Here is a 17,007-nt window from a genome sequence, read left to right as displayed (position 1 = left end):
TGGTCTGGCAAGATCCCACATGCCACGGAGCAACAAGCCCATGAGCCACGACTACTGAAGCCTGCGCACCTAGACCCCGTGCTCTGCAACAAGAGAAGCCGCCGGAATGAGAAGCCTGTGCACCGCAACAAAGAGTAGCCCCCGCTCTCCGCAACTAGGAAAAGCCCGCACGCAGCAACGAAGACCCAACGCAGCTAAAAAAAAAAAAAAAAAAATAGTGAGTATCCAATAGTAGTTCTCTCCTACCTTGCTCTCCCTACTGGACAGCAGCTCACTGCTTACAATAGCTTTAGAGCTTCAAGGAGCATCCCTGAATTGCCCATAACTCTCTACTACCAGTTAATTAAATTCAAAGTCCTAATCTCATCCTCTTTGCTCTTATTTTTCAGTGCTTGGATTCTAACATTGGACCTTGTTTTCAAAACAATTTAAAAAAATGTGTTAGCAATTTGGAGAGATCACATTTTTATAAATTATGCACCAAATATCAGTATTTGAGAATCGAAAACATTGACCTATACATTTTAGGTTGCCATGCATACAAAAGTTGTCAATCCATAATTGGGGTTTCTACCATGGTGCTAACAGCAAAATGGAGTAATTAGACAATCATCTGGATTGTTCCAGCCAACAATACTCTGACCACAAATATTTGGTGGATTGGGAGACAAAGACTCCTCTGGTACAAGTTATCTGCACTGTGACCTTCACATTGGATGGATGCTGTCTCAGCCCCAAGTGAGGTCTGCTGCACAATTTTAAGAAAGGAAACATTTCAGACCATGGATTGTTTCTTAAAGCCATGCACATGATTCTTGGCTAATAGAGTGTTGGATCAGCCAACTTCTGGCAGCTTTGCGTCTTGGCTCCACTGACATATGTGCAATTTCAGACTTGAAGCCACACATGAAGTCATTGGGAAGCTCACATAATTCATCTCTAAAAATCTGCCGTACAGTGGTTCTTGTCTTTTCCAGCAATGTAATGCCTAGGAATTGTGATGATTTGAGCGTTTTAAAAGGAATCACTAATTAATCGTCATTCACTTAGGACTTATTCATTTATCTTTGTTAAGAAAAACTTTTTGAAAAAAACCCAGAGAATGGAATGAAAGAATGAAATAACTGTAGTATAGTTTGGTTCAGGGATTTTGTTTTTCTTGTTCTTATACAATCACTCATGGCATAAGATCCTAACACAGGGAAAGGAACCGACAAAACCCACTTTCAGTACTAACAGAAGCCCCATAGATTTCCTCCACCTCTGCAGTTTGGAGGTGATGGAACCAAGACCTAACAAGTTTCAATGACTTGGTTAGTGTCATGTGGTGAGTTAGTGGCTTAACCATGGCTTTGGTGTTTTTCTTATGATCCATGACTGTGCTAACTACCACTTCCTCAGTGAGGCAATCCCAGACCACCTTAGCTAAAGAAGTATCCCCTTCCCCACACTTGTAGTTACTCTGTCTCATGACCACATTTTATTTTCTTCATAGCATTTATCAGTCTTCCAAATTACATTCTGATTTATAATTCTGTTGACTCCTCCTCTAAAGGTATGAAGGCAGAGACCTGGGCTCTTGTTCACTACTGTATCTAGAATGATACTTAGTACATAGTAGGTGCCCAATAAAAATTTGTTGCTTGAATGGACCAGAACTGGGAGGAAAGGAACTTCTGTTCATTGGGCATCTACTATGCTGGATATTATGCTGATTGTTTATGTCTGTTACACACGCTTGAGAGGTAAATGACATACCTGGAGCCTTGGAGTTAGAAAGTGGTGAAGCCAGGATTCAAAGCCAGGGATATTTCACTTCAAATCCTGAAGCTGGCCAACACTGGAAATTATTTCCAGTGTTCAATGGTTCCTGCTCTACCACACCTTCCGTGACCTCCCTTTGAGGTATCTGGACTTCCCGGTATGTGTTTTGACATCTCACTGTTGTCTTGTATGTCTCTGTGCCGCCCTAATCTCCAGAGAAATCAATCTGATTATGTTTTATTCAGCACTGTGAATATTCTATGTTGCTGGTTTCTCTGTGTAAAGTTCATTGAGTAATTTTCTCAGATTATAGAAACAGCTCATGCTCTTCTAACACAGTGGTGAATTCCACTGAGTTGTACTGACTTATAATAAAAGGCCTACAAAGGGAAAGAAATCTACCCATCTGCTGACACTGAAGCCCGATGCAATCAAAGGGGTTTATGACAAGAAGTTCAGATGGTCACAGGGCTTAGAAGTTCACATGTACTGAAAGATGAGGAAAACACTGGGATAGAAACAAGACAGTAAATCACTCTGAAATAATGTTGATTCTGACCACAGGGAAATCCAAAAATTTGAATGGGGGAAAGTGCTCCATCTCTTGTCCTTAACAGAACTTTTCACCTCCTTCAGGTGAAGGTCATATGGGATGCCACAATCCATTTTTCCCAGATTACAAAACATGCTGAGCAGAGTGACTGTCAAACTTTGATGCAGATCTGAATCCTCTGGTGAATGATTAACACAGGGACCCAGGGACCTGCTTTATTTAGTTAATGAGGCACAGAGGAAAGGCCTCCTGAATGACAAACATAATCATACTTCACTAGCTCACTCTCCCTTGCAGGGGGCAGTATGGCCCTGACCCGGTCCAGAGGATGGGGTTGTGAAAAGAGCACAGGACTTCAAAAATCTGTGCTTCACCCCCAGCCCTGCTAATTTCTAAGTGTATGATTTTGGGTTACATCTTCACGTCTTTGAGCTTCAGATTCCTAGTCTGAAATCCTCACGGCCCATGGTCAAGAACATTTACCTAGAAGGCCATGAACGGATAAGTGACCTGGAAGATAAAATAGTGGAAATAACTACTGCAGAGCAGAATAAAGAAAAAAGAATGAAAAGAATTGAGGACAGTCTCAGAGACCTCTGGGAAATCATTAAATGCACCAACATTCGAATTATAGGGGTTCCAGAAAAAGAAGAGAAAAAGAAAGGGACTGAGAAAATATTTGGAGAGATTATAGTTGAAAACTTCCCTAAAATGGGAAAGGAAGTAGTCAATCAAGTCCAGGGAGCACAGAGAGTCCCATACAGGATAAATCCAAGGAGAAACACACAAAGACACATATTAATCAAACTATCAAAAATTAAATACAAAGAAAAAATATTAAAAGTAGCAAGGGAAAAACAACAAATACCATACAAGGGAACCCCCATAAGGTTAACAGCCGACCTTTCAGCAGAAACTCTGCAAGCCAGAAGGGACTGGCAGGACATATTTAAAGTGATGAAGGGGAAAAACCTACAACCAAGATTACTCTACCCAGAAAGTATCTCATTCAGATTTGACAGAGAAATTAAAAGCTTTACAGACAAGCAAAAGCTAAGAGAATTCAGCACCACCAAACCAGCTTTACAACAAATGCTAAAGGAACTTCTCTAGGCAGGAAACACAAGAGAAGGAAAAGACCTACAATAACAAACCCAAAACAATTAAGAAAATGGTAATAGGATCATACATATCAATAATTACCTTAAATGTAGATGGATTAAATGCTCCAACCAAAAGATGTAGACTGGTGAATAGATACAAAAACAAGACCCGTATATATGCTGTCTACAAGAGACCCACTTCAGACCTAGGGACACATCCAGATTGAAAGTGAGGGGATGGAAAAAGATATTCCATGCAAATGGAAATCAAAAGAAAGCTGGAGTAGCAATTCTCATTTCAGACAAAATAGATTTAAAACAAAGACTATTTCAAGAGACAAAGAGGGATGGATAAAAGATGCATGTGAAAGAACCCAACAACACAAGGGAAGGAGACAGTGGTTAGAAATGTGGACTTCCTCCATTATGATAAAGCTGGATCACTTACTCCCAAATCCAGCCCTGCCAGCCATCACCTGTGCTGCTGCCATGGGCATGTTACTTAGCTACTGCTAGCCTCAGTTTCTCATATATGTGAGACGAAAACAATACTTCACTTACATTAACTCTCAAGCTTCATGCGAACCCCACTATTATTACCTTTATTTCATGGAAAGGAAACTGAGGCACAGAGGAGTTAAATAACCAATGCTGGGTCACACAGAGGCTACTCGGCATGTGTCCCCGGGTGCTCTGGTTGCAGAGACACTACTCTTTACCAGTGAGCCACCTTCTCCAAAGACCACATGACACATGGCCAGTAGACAGTCAAAAATATGGCAAATGCTCAGTAAATGTTTCCCAATATTTGAAGAATTTCCGTTCACATTCCAGACATACATCCCTCCACCTTATGATTCACTGCATCACACATATTCCCTGCAGCCATAGGGTTCTAGATGAGGGACCCTGGAAAAGGACATGAGGTCCTGGTGAAGCTGTAGGGACTCGCAGAACAGAGGTTGATCGAAACAGAACTATTTCTTTTAAGTGAGCTACATTCCTGCAATTACTTCTCAGCCCTTAACCACAATCTAATTTAAAATACACGTAAAGGGGGACTTTCAAGATGACGGAGGAGTAAGACATGGAGATCACCTCCCCACAAATACATCAGAAATACATCTACATGTGGAACAACTCCTACAGAACACATACTGAATGCTGGCAGAAGACATCAGACTTCCCAAAAGGCAAGAAACTCCCCCACGTACCTGGGTAGGGCAAAAGAAAAAAGAAAAAACAGAGACAAAAGAATTGGAACAGAATCTGCGCCTGTGGGAGGGAGCTGTGAAGGAGGAAAACTTTCCACACACTAGGAAGCCCCTTCACTGACGGAGACAGGGGATGGCAGGGTGGGAGCTTTGGAGTCATGAAGGAGAGCACAGCAACTGGGGTGCGGAGGGCAAAGTGGAGAGGTTCCCGCACAGAGGATTGGCGCCGACCAGCACTCACCAGCATCAGAGGGGCTGCTCACCTGCCAGCACGGGCAGGGGCTGGGAGCTGAGGCTCCGGCTTCGGAGGTCAGATCCCAGGGAGAGGACTGGGATTGGCTCCATTAAGACAGCCTGAAGGGGGCTAGTGAGCCACGGCTAGCCGGGAGGGAGTCCGGGAAAAGTCTGGACCTGCCTAAGAGGCAGAGACCATTGTTTCAGGGTGCACAAGGAGATGGGATTCAGAGCACCACCTAAACGAGTTCCAGAGACGGGCGCGAGCTGCGGCTATCAGCGCGGATCCCAGAGACGGGCATGAAACACTAAGGCTGCTGCTACAGCCACCAAAAAGCCCGTGTTCAAGCACAGGTCACTATCCACACCTCCTCTCCTGGGAGCTTGTGCAGCCTACCACTGCCAGGGTCCTGTGATCCAGGGACAACTTCCCCGGAGAACACACGGTGTGCCTCAGGCCGTTGTAATGTCACTCTGGCCTCTGCTGCTGCAGGCTTACCTCGCATTCCGTACCCCTCCCTCCCCCTGGCCTGAGTAAGCCAGAGCCCCCGAATCAACTGTTCCTTTAATTCCGTCCTGTCTGGGCGGGGGAACAGAAGCCCTCAGGCAACCTACACCCAGAGGCGGGGCCAAATCCAAAGTTGAACCCCGGGAGCTGTGTGAACAAAGAAGAGAAAGGGAAATCTCTCCATGCAGCCTCAGGAACAGTGGATTAAATCCCCACAATCAATTTGATGTACCCTGCATCTGTGGAATAACTGAATAGACAAAGAATCAACCCAAAATTGAGGCGGTGGACTTTGGGAGCAACTATAGACTTGGGGTTTTCTGTATGCAGCTGACTAGTTTCTGATCTATATTTATCTTAGTTTAGTTTTTAGTGCTTGTTATCCTTGGTGGATTTATTTTTTGGTTTGGTTGCTCTCTACTTTCTTTCTTTTCTAAAATTACTTTTAATTTTTAATAACATTTAAAATTTTTTATTTTTAAAAAACTTTATTTTATGTTTTTTTTCTTTCTTTCTCTCTTTTCTTCTCCCTTTTTTTCTGAGCCGTGTGGCTGACAGGGTCTTGGTGCTCTGGCCGGATGTCAGCCCTGTGCCCCTGAGGTGGGAGAGCCGAGTTTAGGATATCGGTCAACCAGAGACCTCCCACCTCCATGTAATATCACAGAGCGAAAATTCTCCTAGAGAGCTCCACCTCAAGGCTAAGACCCAGCTCCACTCAATGACCAACAAGCTACAGTGCTGGACACCCTGTGCCAAACAAGTAGCAAGACAGGAACACAATCCCACACATTAGCAGAGAGACTGCCTAAAATCAAAATAAGGTCACAGACACAGCAAAACACACCACTGAATGTGGTCCTGCCCACCAGAAAGAAAAGATCCAGGACACAGGCACGAGTTGCCTCTACCAGGAAGCCTCCACAACCCACTTAACCAAATGTACACACTGGGAGCAGACACCAAAAAAACCGGGACCTACAAACCTACAGCCTGCGAAAAGGAGACCCCAAAACACAGTAAGTTAAGCAAAATGAGAAACACAGCAGATGAAGGAGCAAGGTAAAAACCCACCAGAACAAGAGGAAATAGGCAGTCTACCTGAAAAAGAATTCAGAGTAATGATAGTAAAGATGATCCAAAATCTTGGAAATAGAAAGGAGAAAATACAAGAAACGTTTAACAAGGACCTAGAAGAACTAAAGAGCAAACAAACAATGAAGAACAATAAAATAAATGAAATTAAAAATGCTCTAGAAGGAATCAATGGCAGAATAACTGAGGGAGAAGAAAGGATAAGTGAGCTGGAAGCTAAAATATTGGAAATAACTACCACAGAGCAGAATAAAGAAAAAAGAATGAAAAGAATTGAGGACAGTCTCAAAGACCTCTGGGACATTGAACACATGAATGTTTGAATTATAGGGGTCCCAGAAGAAGAGGAGAAAAAGAAAGGGACTGAGAAAATATTTGAAGAGATTATAGTTGAAAATTTCCTAATATGGGAAAGGAAATAGTCAATCAAGTCCAGGAAGCACAGAAAGTCCCATAGGGGATAAGCACAAGGAGAAACATGCCAAGACACATATTAATCAAACTATCAAAAACTAAACACACACACAAAATATTAAAAGCAGCAAGGGAAAAACAACAAATACCATACAAGGGAATACCCATAAGGTTAACAGCTGATCTTTCAGCAGAAACTCTGCAGGCCAGAAGGGAATGGCAAGACATATTTAAAGCGATGAAAAGGAAAAATCTGCAACCAAGATTACCCTACCCAGCAAGGATCACATTCAGATTCGATGGAGAAATTAAAACATTTACAGACAAATGAAAACCAAGAGAATTCAGCACCACCAAACCAGCTTTACAACAAATGCTAAAGGAACTTCTCTAGGCAGGAAACACAACAGAAGGAAAAGACCTGCAATAAGAAAACCAAAATAATTAAGAAAATAGTAATAAGAACATACATATCAATAATTACCTTAAATGTAAATGGATTAAATGCTCCAACCAAAAGACATAGATTGGCTGAATGGATACAGAAACAATACCTGTATATATGCTGTCTACAAGAGACCCACTTCAGACCTAGGGACACATCCAGACTGAAAGTGGGGGGATGGAAAAAGATATCCCATGCAAATGGAAAACAAAAGAAAGCTCAAGTAGCAATTCTCATATCAGAAAAAATAGACTTTAAAATAAAGACTATTATAAGAGACAAAGAAGGACACTACATAATGATCAAGGGATCAATCCAAGAAGAAGATATAACAATTGTAAATATGTATGCACCCAACATGGGAGCACCTCAATACACAAGGCAAATGTTAACAGCCATAAATGTGGAAATTGACAGTAACACAATCATAGTAGGGGACTTTAACACCCCACTTTCACCAATGGATAGATCATCCAAAATGAAAATAAATAAGGAAACACAAGCTTTAAATGATACATTAATATGAACTTAATTGATGTTTATAGGACATTCCATCCAGAAACAACAGAATATACTTTCTGTTCAAGTGCTCATGGAACATTCTCCAGGATAGATCTTATCTTGGGTCACAAATCAAGCCTTGGGAAATTTAAGAAAATTGAAATTGTATCAAGTATTTGTTCTGGCCACAATGTTATAAGACTAGATAAAAATTACAGGAAAAAAATCTGTAAAAAATACAAACACATGAAGTCTAAACAATACAGTATTTAATAACCAAGAGATCACTGAAGAAATCAAAGAGGGAAACAAAAAATACCTAGAAACAAATGACAATCAAAACACGATGACCCAAAACCTATGGGATGCAGCAAAAGCAGTTCTAAGCAGGAACTTTATAGCAATACAATCCTACCTCAAGAAACAAGTAGCATCTCAAATAAAAAACCTAAACTTACACCTAAAACAATTAGAGAAAGAAGAACAAAAAAAACCCCAGAGTTAGCAGAGGAAAGAAATCATAAACAAAAGATCAGATATAAATGAAAAAGAAATGAAGGCAACAATAACAAAGATCAATAAAACTAAAAGCTGGTTCTTTGAGAAGATAAGCAAAACTGATAAACCTTTAGTCAGACTCATCAAGAAAAAAAGGGAGAAGACTCAAATCAACAGAATTAGAAATGATAAAGGAGAAGTAACAACTGAACCTGCAGAACTACAAAGGATCATGAGAGATTACTACCAGAAACTATATTCCAATAAAATAGACCACCTGGAAGAAATGGATAATTTCTTAGAAAAGCAGAACCTTCTGTGACTGAACCAGGAAGAAATAGAAAATATAAACAGACAAATCACAAGCACTGAAATTGAAACTGTGATTAAAAATCTTCCAACAAAAAAAGCCCAGGACGAGATGCCTTCACAGGCGAATTTTATCAAACATTTAGAGAAGAGCTAACACCTATCTTTCTCAAACTCTTCCAGAATATAGCAGAGGGAGGAGCACTCCCGAACTCATTCTATCAGGCCACCATGACCCTGATACCAAAACCAGACAAAGATGTCACAAAAAAAGAAAACTACAGGCCAATATCACTGATGAATATAGATGCAAAAATCCTCAACAAAATACTGGCAAACAGAGTCCAGCAGCACATTAAAAGGATCATACAGCATGATCAAGTGGGTTTTATCCCAGGAATTGCAAGGATTCTTCAACACACGCAAATCAATGTGATAAACCATATTAACAAATTGAAGGAGAAAAACCATATGATAATCTCAATAGATGCAGAAAAAGCTTTTGACAAAATTCAACACCAATTTACAATAAAAATCCTCCAGAAAGTAGGCATAGAAGGAACTTACGTCAACATAATAAAGGCCATATATGTCAAACCCACAGCAAACATCATTCTCAATGGTGAAAACTGAAAACATTTCCTGTAAGATCAGGAATAAGACAAGGTTGTCCACTCTCACCACCATTATTTTACATAGTTTTGGAAGTTTTAGCCACAGCAATCAGAGAAGAAAAAGAAATAAAAGAATCCAAATTGGAAAAGAAGTACTAAAACTGTCATTGTTGGCAGATGACATGATAGTATATATAGAGAATCCTAAAGAGGCTACCAGAAAACTAGTAGAGCCAATCAATGAATTTGGTATAGTAGCAGGATAAAAAATTAATGCACAGAAATCTCTGGCATTCCTATACACTAATGATGAAAAATCTAAAAGAGAAATTAAGGAAACATCCCCATTTACCACTGCAACAAAATGAAAATAATGCCTAGGAATAAGCCTACATAAGGAGAGAAAAGAACCGTATGCAGAAAACTATAAGACACTGATGAAAGAAATTAAAGATGATACAAACAGATGGAGGAATATACCATGTTCTTGGATTAGAAGAATCAATATTGTGAAAATGACTATACTACCCAAAGCAATCTACAGAATCAGTGCAATCCCTATCAAACTACCAAAGTCATTTTTCACAGAACTAGAACAAAAAATTTCACAATTTGTATAGAAACACAAAAGACCCCATATAGCCAAAGCAATCTTGAGAAAGAAAAACAGAGCTGGAGGAATCAGGCTCCCTGACTTCAGACTATACTACAAAGCTACAGTAATCAAGAAAGTATGGTACTGGCATAAAAGCAGAAATATAGATCAAGGGAACAGGATAGAAAGCCCAGAGATAAGCCCACGCACATATGGTCACCTTATTTTTGATAAAGGAGGCAAGAATATACAATGGAGAAAAGACAGCCTCTTCAATAAGTGGTGTTGGGAAAACTGGACAGCTACATGTAAAGAATGAAATTAGAACACTCTCTAACACCATACACAATAATAAACCCCAAATGGATTAAAGACATAAATGTAAGGCCAGACACTATAAAACTCTTGGAGGAAAAGACAGACAGAACACACTATGACATAAATCACAGCAAAATCCTTTTTGACCCACCTCCTAGAGAAATGGAAACAAGAACAAAAATAAAGAAATGGGACCGAATGAAACTTAAAATCTTTTGCACAGCAAAGGGAAACATAAACAAGACGAAAAGACAACCCTCACAATGGGAGAAAATATTTGCAAATGAAGCAACTGACAAAGGATTAATCTCAAAAATTTACAAGCAGCTCATGCAACTCAGTATCAGAAAAACAAACAACCCAATCCAAAAATAGGCAGAAGACCTAAATGAACATTTATCCAAAGATATACAGATTGCCAACAAACACATGAAAGAATGCTCAACATCACTAATCATTAGAGAAATGGAAATCAAAACTATAATGAGTTATCACCTCACACCAGTCAGAATGCCCATCATCAAAAAATCTACAAACAATAAATGCTAGAGAGGTGTGGAGAAAAGGGAACCCTCTTGCACTGTTGGTGGGAATGTAAATTGATACAGCCACTTTGTAGAACAGTATGGAGGTTCCTTAAAAAACTAAAAATAGAACTACCATACGACCCAGAAATCCTACTACTGGGCATATACCCTGAGAAAACATAATTGAAAAAGAGTCATGTACCAAAATATTCATTGCAGCTCTATTTACAATAGCCAGGACTTGGAAGCAACCTAAGTGTCCATTGACAGATGAATGGATAAAGAAGATGTGGCACATATACACAATGGACTATTACTCAGCCATAAAAAGAAACAAAATTGAGTTATTTGTGGTGAGGTGGATGGACCTAGGGTCTGTCATACAGAATGAAGTAACTCAGAAAGAGAAAAACAAATACCGTATACTAACACATATATATAGAATCTAAAAAAAAAGGTTCTGAAGAACCTAGGAGCAGCACAGGAATAAAGACGCAGATGTAGAGAATGGCCTTGAGGACACAGAGAGGAGGAAGGGTGAGCTGGGATGAAGTGAGAGAGTGGCATTGACATATACACACCACCAAATGTAAAATAGATAGCTAGTGGGAAGCAGCCACATAGCACAGGGAGATCAGCTCTGTGCTTTGTGATCACCTAGAGGGGTGGGAAAGGGAGGGAGGCCCAAGAGGGAGGAGATATGGGAATATATGTATTTATATAGCTGATTCACTTTGTTATAAACAAGAACTAACACACCATTGTAAAGCAATTATACTCCAATAAAGATGTTAAAAAAATAGTCATAAAAGACACGTTCTAGAACAATGCATTATTTATGAAACTATGCAATCCTTTCATAGAATTACTATTAATTCAAACTCGTAGTTTTACCAATGCAGTCTAGATATTTACACACATATATTGCAATGAATGCATTGTCGTTTCCAAAGCTATATGCAGTTATGGGCACATTTATTTAATAAAATAAACAGTAAATAAATCAGCACCCTTAACCAAAAGTAAATTGAGTGCACAGTTTATACTGCTACAAGGAAATCTCCACAAGACAGTAAGAGCTTTAATGTTTTCTTTTTCCTCTATTTAAAGCCTACAAAACAAAGGAAAAACCTTCAGCTTGAATTATGTAGCCACTGACTCAATGATCATTCTGTTTTTCAGGGGAGGCGATGGAGCTCCTTCTGTTTGCTCCCACAAGTGTGCACATCAGCCTCTTACTCCTCTTGTTTATAGATCTATTGCCATGAGAGAGCATATCTGCCAAGTCAAGGGCTGTTTTCAAAACTAACCCAGGCAAAGCCGATTCTGACTTTTGCTTTCTCTCTTCTGTTCCACATCTCCAGAGGAGATGTTTCATTGAGAAACTCCAGGTCAGTAAACACCCCCAAACCTCAGCGAAGAACAGAGAAAGAGTAACACCAGCGTGAGCCAAATGACTCATCTCTGGGAGGAAAAAAAGAATGAAGAGGTTCATTTCAATCAGGAGAGAGGGATCTTTACTTACATCGCTTGCAAGACCTTCCAACAGTTTGAGTCTTTGAACTCTACTGCACACAGATGTGGAGTTTTCACTTGAAATCCCCCTCCCTTTGGCAGTGAGGAGGACTCATAGCTCTTTGGGGCTTCAGAGTGATAAGTAATTTCCTGATTCATTTCCAAAGCATCCTCCCAGGCTTCTAGCAGAGGCAGGTGGAGAGGAACCAGCCAGGCCCACGCTGTGTGGAGATGTCATGGCCTACACAGACCTCCCAATGTTTCGATAGAGCCTGAAAGAAGAGTTTGTGAACCTCACAAGCAAAAATAAATCTCCTCCTCTATCAGTTGACTCACTCCCCGAATCACACTTGAGAAACAGCACAAAGAGTCTAGACAATATTTGCTCTAAAAGTGTAAAATTCAAGTTGGACAGCATCTTATATTTCTTGCTGGGGGAAATCAGGGGCACCTTTGATGGGTCTTCAGGGCAGGTTGTGATTGTTTTCTCATGAGCCACTTTAGAGAATATTCTTAGAGACCAGGCCATCCAGCCCCTTCAGTTTACAGAGGAAGATCAAGATGAGTGGTGACAGGCCTTGACCAGGATCACACAGGCTGTGATGGGAAGGATTGGAAACAAAAGCCCTCCTGGCAGTCAAACCAGAACTCTGTCCCCTACAGGTAGGTGGAGACAGGTACAAAATTTTGAGGTCTGGCTCTTGATCTTTAGGACACATGTCACTGGATACTTCTGTCCTTAATTCTTCTGTGTCTCAGTTTACCCAGCTGCAAAATGGGAATCCTAATAATAGCTCTCCTTGCTTGGTCATACAATATGATGATCTCTATGAATAAGCATCATCAAAGATGAAAGCAATTACACTATATGATGGACTTTTATCAACCTGGCCCAAATTACACACTTCTCTTCTCCTTTCCATTCTCATGTTCCACCAATATTATATTCTGTTCTAGAAGAAACCATCAAGTGACCTTGGTGGAAAAGGAAAATATTGGTTGGAAAATGGTATGGGGCATGGAGAAAATTTTGACCTTGGAAAACCAGGTCAAGATCAGATGACTAGGTAGAGCAAGGCTTGACATTTGCTATGGAAAGGACACTGGGTCTGGAATCAGAAAATCAAGGCTTGGCCACTCTGCCTCTAACACTTACCAGGAAGGGGAGCCCCATTTAAATATTCCAAACCACAGGGTCATCTCTGGAGACATGATCCCTGTCCTGCTGTGCTCACCTACTTTTGCTGTGGTGAAATTCAAATGAGGTCTTCATTGAGATGGTGTTTATCAGCCTGTGCAGGCTTTGAAATTGGAAAGCAGTGTTTGCCAGCACTCAGCACAGCACTTCACATAGAACACATTGTTGATGGGGTGGTGCAACCAGCACTTCCCATTTCATCTGTGGCACTGGCTCACAGCCCTTAATGTCTGAGATCCTGGGTCCTTGGCCTTTTGTTCTTCTCCTTTTAAGGAGTATATTTCACCTTTCTTCCCTGTCATCCCAGCTCTTGACACTTGTCTCCCCATGCTGGCCACTACTGGTTTTCTTAGAGTTTAAGTGTCCTTCCATTTCTCATGCAACAGTAAGAATAAAAGCAAGGAGAAAACATTTTGCTCAATCACATGGAAAAGGATCTGAAGTCTTGACACAGACTGGATCTTTGTTTTGGAAGTCGTCACAACCAAACACCAAATGAATCAAGGTCAGCCTCATGTTTTAAATTGCTCAAGCCCCAAACCAGATCATGTTTAGTTATTCCACCTCTTCCTTTGCCCTTTCATAAATCTATTCTTTAAATGTCATTGCAATTAAGATTTGCACTTGATCATCTATAAGAGCAATTTTCTAAGTGAGCCTCGTTTTAGTCGGCTTGGGATGCCATAACAAAATATCATAGCCTGGTGGCTTCAAAAACAGAAATTTATCTTCTCACAGTTCTGGAGGCTGGAAACCTGAGATCAAGGAACCAGTATGGTCAGGTTCTGAGGAGAGCCCTTTCCCTGGTTTGTAGACTGCCTCTTGCTGTGTCTGCTCACAATGGAGAGAAGGAGAGATCTCTTTCTCTCTTCCTCTTTTTATAAGGCCACAGTCCTTTTGGATCAGGGCCCCACCCTTATGACCTCATTTAACCTTAATTACTTCCTAAAGATCCTATCTCTAGATTCATTCACATTGGGGGTCAGGGTCTCAACATATGAATTTTGGGGGGGACACAAATTCAGTCCATAGTGAACCTGGAGAAAGTGAGAGAAGAGAACTAACATTTATTGAGCCCTTACCGGGCATAAGGTCCTGCTTGTTTCTGTTCTCAGTCAATCCTCACAACAACTATGATAGTCGATATTTCCCTTTCCAAGGTCACAAAGCCAATAAGGGGCCGTGTCCAAATGTAAACTGTGGTAACCAAAGCTCTGCTCTTTCCATGACACATTCTGCCTCCACCTCTTTTTCTCTCCTTGATTCTGAGCCAGGAACCTCTATTTCTCTTTCATGCTAATTCCCAGCTCAGTCGCCTTGAGGCAGGACATTGTTACCCACAGCACTTTGAGAAGGCAAAGGGGGTAGAGGGAGCTCTGTTTTTTCCCTTGGGGTCCCCACTGAGTTTAGTCTGACAGCTGTGGAGAGCCTGCCCAGAATGTTTTCTCCCTGCTTTCTTCTCAGCCTCCTTTATGTTGATACATTTTTCTCATCATTTCAAGCTCAACTTGTGTTCCTTCCTCAGGGAAGCTTTCTTTGACCTGCTCCTCACCAACCTTAGCTCTCCCTTGCTCTCTCTTACATATTATCCTATACTTCCCCTTCGTAATTTTTTTCCTTTTGTAAAACTTCATGAATGTTTCTTCACAGTTGTAGTAGTTGTTAAAATAGCTATAATACTTCTAAGATAATTTGCATAATGTTTGTCTTTCTACTGGTTTTTAAACTCCCTGAGGGCAGGGATGTTTTTCCCAAGTATCTGCAGCAATTAGACCACTAACAGGAGGACCTACAGGGAAGGAAGGGAGGGGTAGGAAAAGGTGAACCAAGGAAAATAAATAGTAGAAAGAGGCTAACAGATTCCTTTACAGTCATGTGACTGGCACATATATGCCTGAGAGAGAGCTCCATCTAATTGGAACCTTTATTAATTCTTCTGCATACCACCAATTTTATTCTTCTCCTTGTTATTTTGCATGGGGGTTCTAGATTTGACTGATCAAGGATGGAATTCTTAGACTAAGGAGGTGTAGATGAGGAACAGATCTTGTGTCACACCTGCTGGCCTGCTTGTCCACCTCTGGACTCCTGCAAGGGCAGCACAGCCTGGCTCTTTGCACGATGGGGAGGCCTGTTCATATCCCATCAGACTCAGTCTCTTTCAGGAAAGAAAGGAAGTAAGACCTTGGTGGGACAGGGTATGAAGAGGTATAGGGCCTGCCAGGAGGAATTTGTTACCAGGGATAGACATTCTCAGCTAAAGAAACCACATGCACGAAGACATGAAAAGATGGTGTTTTTTCTTCAGAGAACTACAAGGAGCACACTTTTGTTGGTGGCTGGCAAGGAAATGTGATACTATAAATAAAAGAGTTAGATAAATATTTTGTGTTTTCATTATTATCTATTTCTCAGCATTGTTTGGTGGGTCAGTGAGAGAGTTCATGTGGAATTGTTTTAAAAACTGGAAAAATTCTATGAAAACTTGCTTATTATAAATTATTTTGTACAAAGATAGCTTGGAAGAGATACCAAGGAATTATGCTGGGAAACTGAATTATTTAAGAATTTCTTTTATTTATAAACTGAAAATTTTGTTTAATTTCCTTCTTCTAATTCCCTTTTCAAAGACTAGATTATAAATTTATAGTATCTGTTAAATATCAGTGAGCTGGGGTATATGTTTTCAGCTTGGCATCACCCATCCCTGGACCTTTCTACTCCCTCTCTTACAGACCAGGGAGTTGGAGCCTGGAACGACATTTCCCAGAATCCCTTGCAATCAGGGTCCCTGATCAGAGCCAGCCAAGGAGGGCACTCACAGGGATGTGAAAGGCAGAATGGACTAAGAGGACATTCTTTGGTGGCAGTTGCAGGCAGCGTGAGGACAGTCAACTGATGCAAGGTTTACAGGAGCTTCTATGTGAGATCCTGTAATCACACATTAGTGTGGCTTCCTAGCAATCCTGCACTTCTAGGTTTCCAGCAAAACAGTATGTTCTTTCTTCAATTGTTGGTTCTACAGCCCCCTTTTAAAAAAAGCTTTTTATTTAGAAATAATTATACATGAATCAACTAGTGTATATAATATACTAATATAATATATAATATTATTATACTTAATATATAATAATAATTTATAATTATAATTCAGAGGAAGTTGAAAAATTGCATAAAAACCAAATAAAACAAAAACTAGCCTCCCTCAAGGGTGACATCTTACATCACTGTAATAGGAGATCAAAACTGGAAATTGGCATCAGTGCAATAGTATTAACTAGACTACAGGACTTATTCAGATTTTAGCAGTTTTTGCATGGATTCCTTTGTGTGTTGTATAGGTCAATGAAATTTGATCCTACGTATGGATTCTCTATAGTTCTCTCAATGATTGTTTAAGGCTTTGATTCTCATCTTGAATCCCTACCTAGAGTGATTTTACCTAACTGAATCCTGATTGGTATGATGGATAATTTCCTGGTGTTATCTCATATTTAAAGCCTTGTAGTTAAGTTTTGTTTCTTACATTTATTTACTCAATTAACATGTTGCTCATTGGGGTACCACCTCATACAGGTCAGAATGACCATCACTAAAATGTCTAC

The 17,007-nt window shown here is 40.3% G+C and overlaps 1 protein-coding gene across 3 annotated transcripts in view; it reads right to left on the bottom strand.

Annotated features, from left to right (window-relative positions):
* Positions 1-17,007, bottom strand: part of C1QTNF7 (C1q and TNF related 7) — a 138,727-nt gene that overhangs the window by 83,642 nt on the left and 38,078 nt on the right. Inside the window, exon 1 of one of the 3 annotated variants that reach the window (XM_067735562.1) lies at positions 12,215-12,323. The exons of the other annotated variants lie outside the window; for them this stretch is intronic. The gene's annotated coding sequence lies outside the window, so the exon portion shown is untranslated. Of the gene's footprint in view, positions 1-12,214; positions 12,324-17,007 lie in introns of those variants that run through there. 3 annotated transcript variants of the gene reach the window in all.

This window comes from Pseudorca crassidens, chromosome 4 (genome assembly GCF_039906515.1).
Source record: "Pseudorca crassidens isolate mPseCra1 chromosome 4, mPseCra1.hap1, whole genome shotgun sequence".
NCBI lineage: Eukaryota > Metazoa > Chordata > Mammalia > Artiodactyla > Delphinidae > Pseudorca > Pseudorca crassidens.
Note: the sequence above shows the minus strand (reverse complement) of the source record. Positions and strands in the feature narration are given on the sequence as shown.